Genomic DNA, 8,851 nt, shown 5'->3' with positions numbered 1-8,851 from the left:
ATCCTTGGGCCATAGACAAACATACTCGTGTAGTGCGCAACACAAGTCAAAACAAAACATAACAAGACAAAGGCAGCTACAACAATGCGAGTGATAGTTTGAAGCCAGCAGCCAGCAGCCAACAGCCAGCGAAAGAGCGCCTTGTTGCGAAGATATAAAATCAGACAACTGCAACAGCCAACTACATCCATATATACACATGTATATGTATGTATGAGTGTGTGTGTTTGTGTGGAGCCCGCTAGTCTCTTGTAGAGCCGCAGGGCATCGTTGCCGACCATTGTCAGCTGCAGCAGCGGCGATTTGTAGCGCCACAAGGATAATCACACTTTTAATCGTGATTTAAGTTTATAGTGCTTGGCGCTCGTTTGGGTTCTTGTTGCAGTTCATGTTGTTGCTGCTATTGCCAAGATTTTCCTTTTTCTTTTTTTTTTGCTATGGCTTCATCAGGATAAAGGCAGCCCAGTGGCTTGGTTGTTAAGTTGCGCTTTCATTTTTATATTTTTAATGATTTTTATTACATAACCGACAGAGTCTGTTGCCTGTGCATCCTGTCTGGCCTCAGTGGCAATTGCACTTGCCCACATTTTATAGTTGTCCATACTCCTGCACCCTCCAAGAGGTCCTACATTTGTTGCTTATGGCGCTGCCGGCTCGGGTGGGAAGTTGAATGCAGCTTGACTGGCTACTGAATGACTTAAAGCTCTTTCTCGACATACCACTTGAAGTGATTGGTTTAGTATTTTTTACAGTATTAAATAGAATTGTATTCACAACAAAGAATAATATAAGTAAATTAAAAAAAAGTATAGGAAATGGGTGTTACTCATTGAAATATTAAACGAATTTAAAAATCCTCAAATTCCCTTTTCTGAAGCCATTCTAAGCAAGTTCTGAATAACCTGAAACCGGTTCCCCACCGATTTTAAAAAATATTCAATTCCACACTTTCAATTTCACTTTCACATATCAACATTTTTGCTTCAAAATTTAAACGCCTTTTCTCTGAAACATTAATAAACAGTTTTCAAATACCGCTTCTTTACGTTGTTGTTACAGCTCTAATAATTAGATTTACGAATCTCATTATTTCCAACTCACAGAAGCTTCTATTTAAATGAAAAATTGTTTATTCAGTCTCAAAAGAAAAAGAAAGTAGCAACAATAGACTTTAAAATTGCCTTAGCATTGAGCATTTCTTATGTAATTTCACGTTTCAGTAATTAGCTTTAAATCCTCGATTAGTTCTAATGTAGCGTCGTAGTCCATTTATTGGAAACGGTGACTCATATATTTCTTTAGTCTTAAAACAATAAGAAAACTGGTAACAATGGACTTCCAAGTCGCTCTAGCATTGATTGCTGTTTTGGGTATCAGTTTTGTAGAGTCTGGCACTGTTTCGTCCCATTTGCGGGGAATTTACCTCTAAAGGAATAGTTTTCAATAAGCATCGTATTAAAAAAAATAAAAACCTTGTCTAAAGTCTACACATCTACAAAGTTTTTTAATCAATTTAATTACAAATTGCTATTCATATCAGAAGTAAAATGCGAATATATAGAAAAATAGAAATTTTATTCTAGTTCTTTTGGTTTATAGGTCCAGGGTAAAATTTTAACTAAAAGCAGAACAGGAATGGTATTTAGTCAAATTTCTAAGCAATTTCTATTGGTTTGTAAATTGTTTGTTGAGGAAGCAAAGTGATTGAAAGTGGAGATAAGCATAAAAAATTAATGCTGAGGTTCCGAAATAATTTCTTACACGGAGGTAAGCTTTTAGCTTTCTAGAGCGGCTTCTAAGTGAAAAACCAAGCAAATACAACGGTTCAGAGAAAATAATAATAATTTAAAATTGTTCTCAGAATAAGCAAGAAAACGTATCTTTTAACCTAATTAGCTATATGTTCTCTTAAATAAAATTAACTGAAGCGACACTTAGTTACACCAGGGCCTGTTGAAGCTTATATGTATTTAGCATTGTTAAGATATCAATGGACAATGGGCTGACAGTTTCATTTAGGTAAATTCAGTTTAATTACAAAGAAACCCCTTTCTACTTTATGCTTTCGTACGTAGCACTTGCCTTGAGCAGCATGCTATAAATCTGAGCCACAGACTGCAGCATTCTTCCCTGTAATTTGTTGTTCTTCTGCTACCAAAACAAACTCTCCACTTACCCCAAACTACAGCTGGACCCAAGGGCTGCAGAAGGACTCGCCCATTTGCTTTTACAAATTATTACCACTCACATAAATTTCACTTACCACGAAGGTGGAAGGCGGCAAGCTTGGTCGGTTGCTGTGAGCTCTGAGCACCGTCTTCTCCTGTAATTAGAAGGCGAGCCAAGAAAGGCTACTGGCCAACTTTAGCTTCGATGACGATGAGGAGGGATTGGTGGCCAGCCGACCACTTGATATGCAAATTGCGTGCAAATTATGGCAAGCTGGCAGCAAAACGGGCAGGTGAGCAAGTTTTTTGTGATTTGTTGTGCGAGTTGGAACAGCAGCAGGAAATATTACTCAAGACTAGCTTCGAGTTTGTTCAAGTTGTGCCTTTTAATTGCTTGAATTTTAATTTAATTTTGCAGCAGACTTTATAAATATTAGTGATCATCGTGCAGCTGATTATTATTGACTTTTGGGTAATTTCTTTATGAGTATCTATCCAAGTAAGCTCAAATTTGTGAAATAAAGGCGAATGGAAATGCTTTCTTTTGAGGAACAAATGATGTATTGATAGTGGGGAAACACACATGTATAGACGCAATTATTAAATGCGCCACGATATCCCATAATTTTTAGGGATGCTATGTGAACATTATCAATGTTTTTGCAGATATTTTCCACCGAAAGCAGCGATATTATTAATTTATTGTATAAACAAATAAATACAAATATGTACCTGCTTATATACTAAATTAAGCAACTGCTCTGCTTTTATTATTGAAATATTTTTAATTTATAATTACTTTTATTTTAGTAAATGTCGTGCATTTTAAGCTCTTATACAATTGCATAAGTAAATGGCTAAAAGAGCAACTAAAATGCATTTAACAAACTCTTTTAATCTGTCACGCTCGTGGCTACAAGGTGGTACAAAAATGTACAAAATGCTCAGAATGTAACAGCTTTAGTAATTAGATTTACGGTTCGTAGTGGCTTTCTATAAAGCAAATGTGAACTTATTATGTGACTGAATAAACCATTTTCACATTTGCTTTATTTTCCATAACCTTAGCAGTCCTGGGAGCTAGTATCTCAGAAGCTGCCTTGAACGGACATTTCATCTACAGGAATAATTTCAAGGATTACTTCCGAGAAAACTGAAAACTGAAGTCTGCGTTGAAAACTATACATCTTGGTGTTTGATAAATTGATATAAATATTTGAATAAAATATTTTATAATTTTCCCAATATTTAAAGTAATACCAATGTATTTGCCACGAGAGGGCACAAGTTTCTTATGCAATTTCACGTTTCGGTAATTAGCTCTAAGTCCCTGATTAGTTGGAAACTGTGACATATATTTCTTCAGTCTCAAAACAACAAGAAAACTGTTAACAATGAACTTCAAAGTCGCTCTAGTGTTGACTTCTCTCCTAGGAGTTAGTTTCGTGGGAGCCAGTAATGTGGGAGCCGATTGGGCAGCGAAACTCCACCTTAAGGAATAGTTGTAGTAATGATTACATTCTTTAAAACAAAGCTTGAAATATTATATAGTTACTATTTAACATTTAAGAACATGAACATTGAAAGAAAATAAAAAAGTCTGCGTTTTCAAATTATACGTCTTGTTCGATTGATGGATAGAATGTATTCTGCTAGACTTACAGGAAGATTGAAAAATAGAGATATACATTTTTTCTGATTCACCACAGTCCGTTTGTTGTAGAATCTGATAAATATTTTGATTGAGGTTGGCACGTAATGGTACAAATTTCTTGCGTAACTTATATTTTTAATAATTAATCAGAACTCGCATTCTCCAGAACATATAATATAGATGTTTTGCTAGTCTTAAAACAAGAAAGGAACTGGTTCCAATGGGTCAGGAATCTAAATCTAAAAGAAAATATTTTCAGCGTATGTCTGAAAGACTATGTGGCCACAAGGCTCTACTATATAATTCCTAAAATAATAAATAAATATTAATATTATTTGATTTCTCATACTTATATAACTGGGTTATTTCATTTCCAAAGGTTTTAAATGAAGATTGGTGAAGAAATGAGGGATACGATTGCCCGATTTGTATATGTATTTACTTGTTTAAATATAAATTGTGTCTTTCTATATAATTATACAACATTATATAATCAGTAAACAAGATTAAAATGCTAGAAACAAGCTAATGGTACTAAGTGGTGCCAACTTCTTCATGGTTTACTAATTCCCTGCAAATCTAATGAATTACAATTAGTGTTGAACTAATTGCGACTGAAAGAAGGCAATGAATTGTTCAGTTTAGAAGTAATAGGCATTCTGAACGCAAGATGAAAGGACCAATTGTATTACTACCAATTGCACTACTGGCACCACAACTTGTAAATGCGGGAATTATTCACGCAGCGCTGGTACCCTTAAGAAACTAAAATCAATATGCATTTAAAATAATTGTTTCTTATCAAGCATGAAAAAATAAACAAAAAAAAAAAAAAAAAAAAAAAAAACATGAAAATTTTCAGTAGAAACACCACAAAAAACCCCTATATACTTGTATTAAAACATACAAGGTGCGTTCCAAAGTAAACAGGACTTTTTGAATCTAGCGCGCCATCTGCTATCTTTATCGATTGTCCAGTGAGAATTTCTTGACATTTCATCGATTGGAAGTGAAGTTATTGCGTTTTAAGTGTCAGTATGTTTGTGTTATCGGTGCGAAAATGAGCTTCGAACAAAGAGCCAACATTAAATTTTGTTTTAAAATTGGTAAAACTTTTGCCGAAACGTTTCAATTGATGGAACAAGTTTATGGCGATGATTGCCTATCCCGTAGCAGAGTGCACGAGTGCTTTCAACGTTTTCAAAGTGGTCGTGAGGACATAAATGACGATCAACATGTGGGCCAATCAAAATTCGTGATCACCAAAAATCGATCATCCATCGAAACTGTGCTTGAATTCATCAAAAATCAACCGAAATCATCATTGAAATTGGTGGAAATGGAGTTGAATATCTCCAAAACACCGATTTATCGCATTTTGACCGAATATTTTACGAAAGGAGTGTGCACGGTTTGTTCCGTGCAAATTGACTGACGACCAAAAATTGCTCTCATCGATCGACGATTGTGACCGATGATTTGACCAAAAATCACATTTTAACCATTAACCATTAAAATGAATTGATTTTGCCAAAAAACCATTTGTTCTCTTTTTTTTTTTTAAGTCCTGTTTACTTTGGAAAACACTGTATATACAATATAAATATACATATATGTATATGTACTATAGATAACTTATATAGAAAATATATCTTATTATTATGGCGTGCTAAATAGAAAGCTCCTTATTTCAGTTCTCTAGTAATAATTCAACATTGAAGAACGCGAACATTTAAAGAAACTCAAATCCGGCATTGCAATTGTACGTCTTGTTATACCCTGTACCCGTAGGGTAAAAAGGGTATATTAGGTTTGTGCAAAGTATGTAACATGCAGAAGGAAGCACCTCCGACCCCATAAAGTATATATATTCTGAATCAGCATGACGAGAGAAATCGATCTAGACATGTCCGTCGGTCTGTCCGACTGTCCGTCCGTCTGGATGAACGCGAGGATCTCAGAAACTATAAAAGCTAGAATAACCAAAGTTGGCATCCAGATTCTCCTAGGTCCGAGAAAGGACGTTTATTTTATTTTTTGGAATTCCCCCCCCCCCCCCCCCCCCCCCCCCCCCCCTTCCCACGCTACAGAATTTCGTCAATAGCGTCCACATTTCGAATGCTACCTAAACCAAACTTTGCACACATAATTTATATATAATTTTCTACTGTTCTTCAAAATTTTATTATTATTATTTGGTCAATTCTAAGAAAAGTTATTAGCGAAACAAATTCTCGCCAGTACAACCCCCCCAAACTGCAGCAACAAGTTCGCTCTTCTTCTTCCTCTTTTTGCTGCTGCTATGGGCGCATATAACTCAGTGACGGAAGTTTACCTGGGTACAGGGTATTTCACTGTCGGGCTTGCTCGACTGTAGCGTTCTCTCTTGTTTTTCTATTTATGGATAGAATGTCAAATGATAGACTTACTATATGAAAGAGGAAAATATATGTAATAAAATTATCTCGGTTACATATTTAGCACGCAGTTGGCACAAATATCTTGCGTAACTTACAGTTTCATTAAGCCTCTGAATAATTTTGATTCATCACAGTCCGTTCGTTATAGAAATGATATAAATATTTGGATCGAGACTGGTACGAAGTGGCACATATTTCTTGCGTAATTTTGAGGTTCAATAATTAATCAGAATTCTCATTTTGTTAGTCTTAACCAAAGAACGAAACTTGTAACAATGATGTTCAATATCGTCCTAGCATTGACTGCTCTCTTGGGGATCAGTTTCGTGGAGTGTGGCAGCGTTCATGTCATATGGGCAGATAAATTACATCTAAAGGAATAATTATCCAAATAGAGAAAGCGACACAATATAATTTTATTTAAATAAATTTAAGTCTGGCGTAAAGGCTGCACATTTAGATGTTTTTATACTCTGTACATGAAATGTACAGAAGTATATTAGGTTTGCGGGAGCTGAAAAATGTAACAGGCAGAAGGAGGCGTGGCAGACCCCACAAAGTATATATATTCTTGATCAGCATGACGAGACGAGTCGATCTAGCCCTGTCTGTCTGTCTGTCCGTCTGTCCGTCTGTCAGTCTGTCCGTCTGTCCGTCTGTCCGTCCGTATGAACACCTGGATCTCAGAGACTATAAGAGATAGAGACACCAAATTTTGCACAAAGATGCGTTATGTGTATATTCTATACGAGTTTGTTTTATTTTTTTGATTTTCCCCCCCACTTCCCCCCTATGGGGGTTTTCCCGATTTTCCATTCGTATAATCGCCTATATCTCGGAGACTATAAGACCTAGGAACACCAAATTTTAGTCCCAGATGCCTTACGTGAATACGCAGAAAATGTATATTTTGGAATTCCCCTCCCTCCCCCCTCTACCCCGCAAATCGTAACTCCCGTAATTCTTGGAATTTCGAACTAAAATTTTGGAAATATCCCCAGTTAGTTATTATGTGTCCGTATGCCAAGTTTCACTATGATAGACCGATTTAACAAGAAGTTATAGCCATAAATATATTTGCTGCTGCAGCGCTGCTCAAGCGCTGCCCCGGGCTGTTGTTGATGTTGCTGTTTGGTTGACTGCGAAAATGCTTACACAGACACGAATAGATGCGCATAGGCATACATACACTCACACAGGCGCAATTGCTATGTAAATGTGCAATTATAAACCCTTTACGTGAGTTCGAATACCGAGAGAGGTAAAATCGATCAAATTTTTTTTTATTTTCTTAATTTTTTTATTTTCTATAATTATTGTAAACATATGTACAGAGTATTTCAAAGTCGGGACACCCGACTTTAGCTTTTTTACTTGTTTTAATTAAAACTAAAGAGAACATCTTTAGTAGAATAGAAACTATCCTTTTATAAACGTATAATCATAGTCGCGGCTTTGTCAGAAATGTACGCAAGCTCTAAGCTCTTAAGTGAGCGAAATTTATTGATACACTAGACTAGCCTTCTTGGTAGGATAAAATATTTCATAAGTTTTAAAGCGACATGAAAAAAAAAAGAATAATGAATTGGGAGCCAGTTTTAAAAAGTTGACGTTTTCATATAAAATTAGTTGTAAGTTACAAATCTCGTAGTCGATTTATAGTGGGGCATACTTTAATTAAAACAAGTAGAGAAGCTAAAGTCGGATATCCCGACTTTGAAATACTCTGTCCATAAGTATGTGAGGAATGATTATGCGTGTATGTGTGTATTTGTGTGTGCCTGTGTATGTCTCGTGTGCCGGATCAAAGTAGTAACAACAACAACAGCTGCGGGCACTACTTGGTCTTATGTACATATATGGCTATAACTTCCTGTTAAATCGGCCTTTCATGATGAAACTTGGCATTTGGACTTATAATAACTAAATGGAGGTTTTAAAGACGGACAGACAGGCAGGGCTAGATCGATTCGTCTCGTCATGCTGCTCAAGAATATATATACTTTGTGGGGTCTGCCACGCCTCCTTCTGCCTGTTACATTTTCAGCTCCCGCAAACGTAATATACTCTTGTACATTTTATGTACAGAGTATAAAAATGAATAATGAATTGGGAGCCAGTTTTAAAAAGTTGACGTTTTCATATAAAATTAGTTGTAAGTTACAAATCTCGTAGTCGATTTATAGTCGGGCATACCTTATAATTTAAAACAGGTAATAGGTTTTATTTACCGGGTTGTTATGGTTTATGGTTCGCGATTGGTACGAAGTGATGCAAATTTCTTTCGTAATTGAAAGTATCATTAAGGCAACGCGAGAAATATTCATTTAGTTTCACAGAAACCGCTGCGCTGCTAACAATGAACACTAAATTTGGTCTCGTACTGTTTGCACTTCTAGGAGTTGGCTCTGCAGTCGCTGATAATACGATATCCAATTATCAAGCGAAGCTAGCACTGAAGGACTGAGTTGTCGCCTCCGAAGGACCCAACACTTCAGTTTTATCAAAGGAAGTTAAATTATAAACTCTTTCAAAATGTAAAAAGCAATTATTCATTATTAAATGACTGATCTTGTTAGCGTTGGCCTCAACCGACAAGAATTTATCTT

Source organism: Scaptodrosophila lebanonensis, unplaced genomic scaffold (assembly GCF_003285725.1).
Source record: "Scaptodrosophila lebanonensis strain 11010-0011.00,11010-0021.00 unplaced genomic scaffold, SlebRS2 tig00001415-arrow-pilon, whole genome shotgun sequence".
Classification (NCBI taxonomy): domain Eukaryota; kingdom Metazoa; phylum Arthropoda; class Insecta; order Diptera; family Drosophilidae; genus Scaptodrosophila; species Scaptodrosophila lebanonensis.
This window is presented reverse-complemented; position numbering follows the sequence as displayed.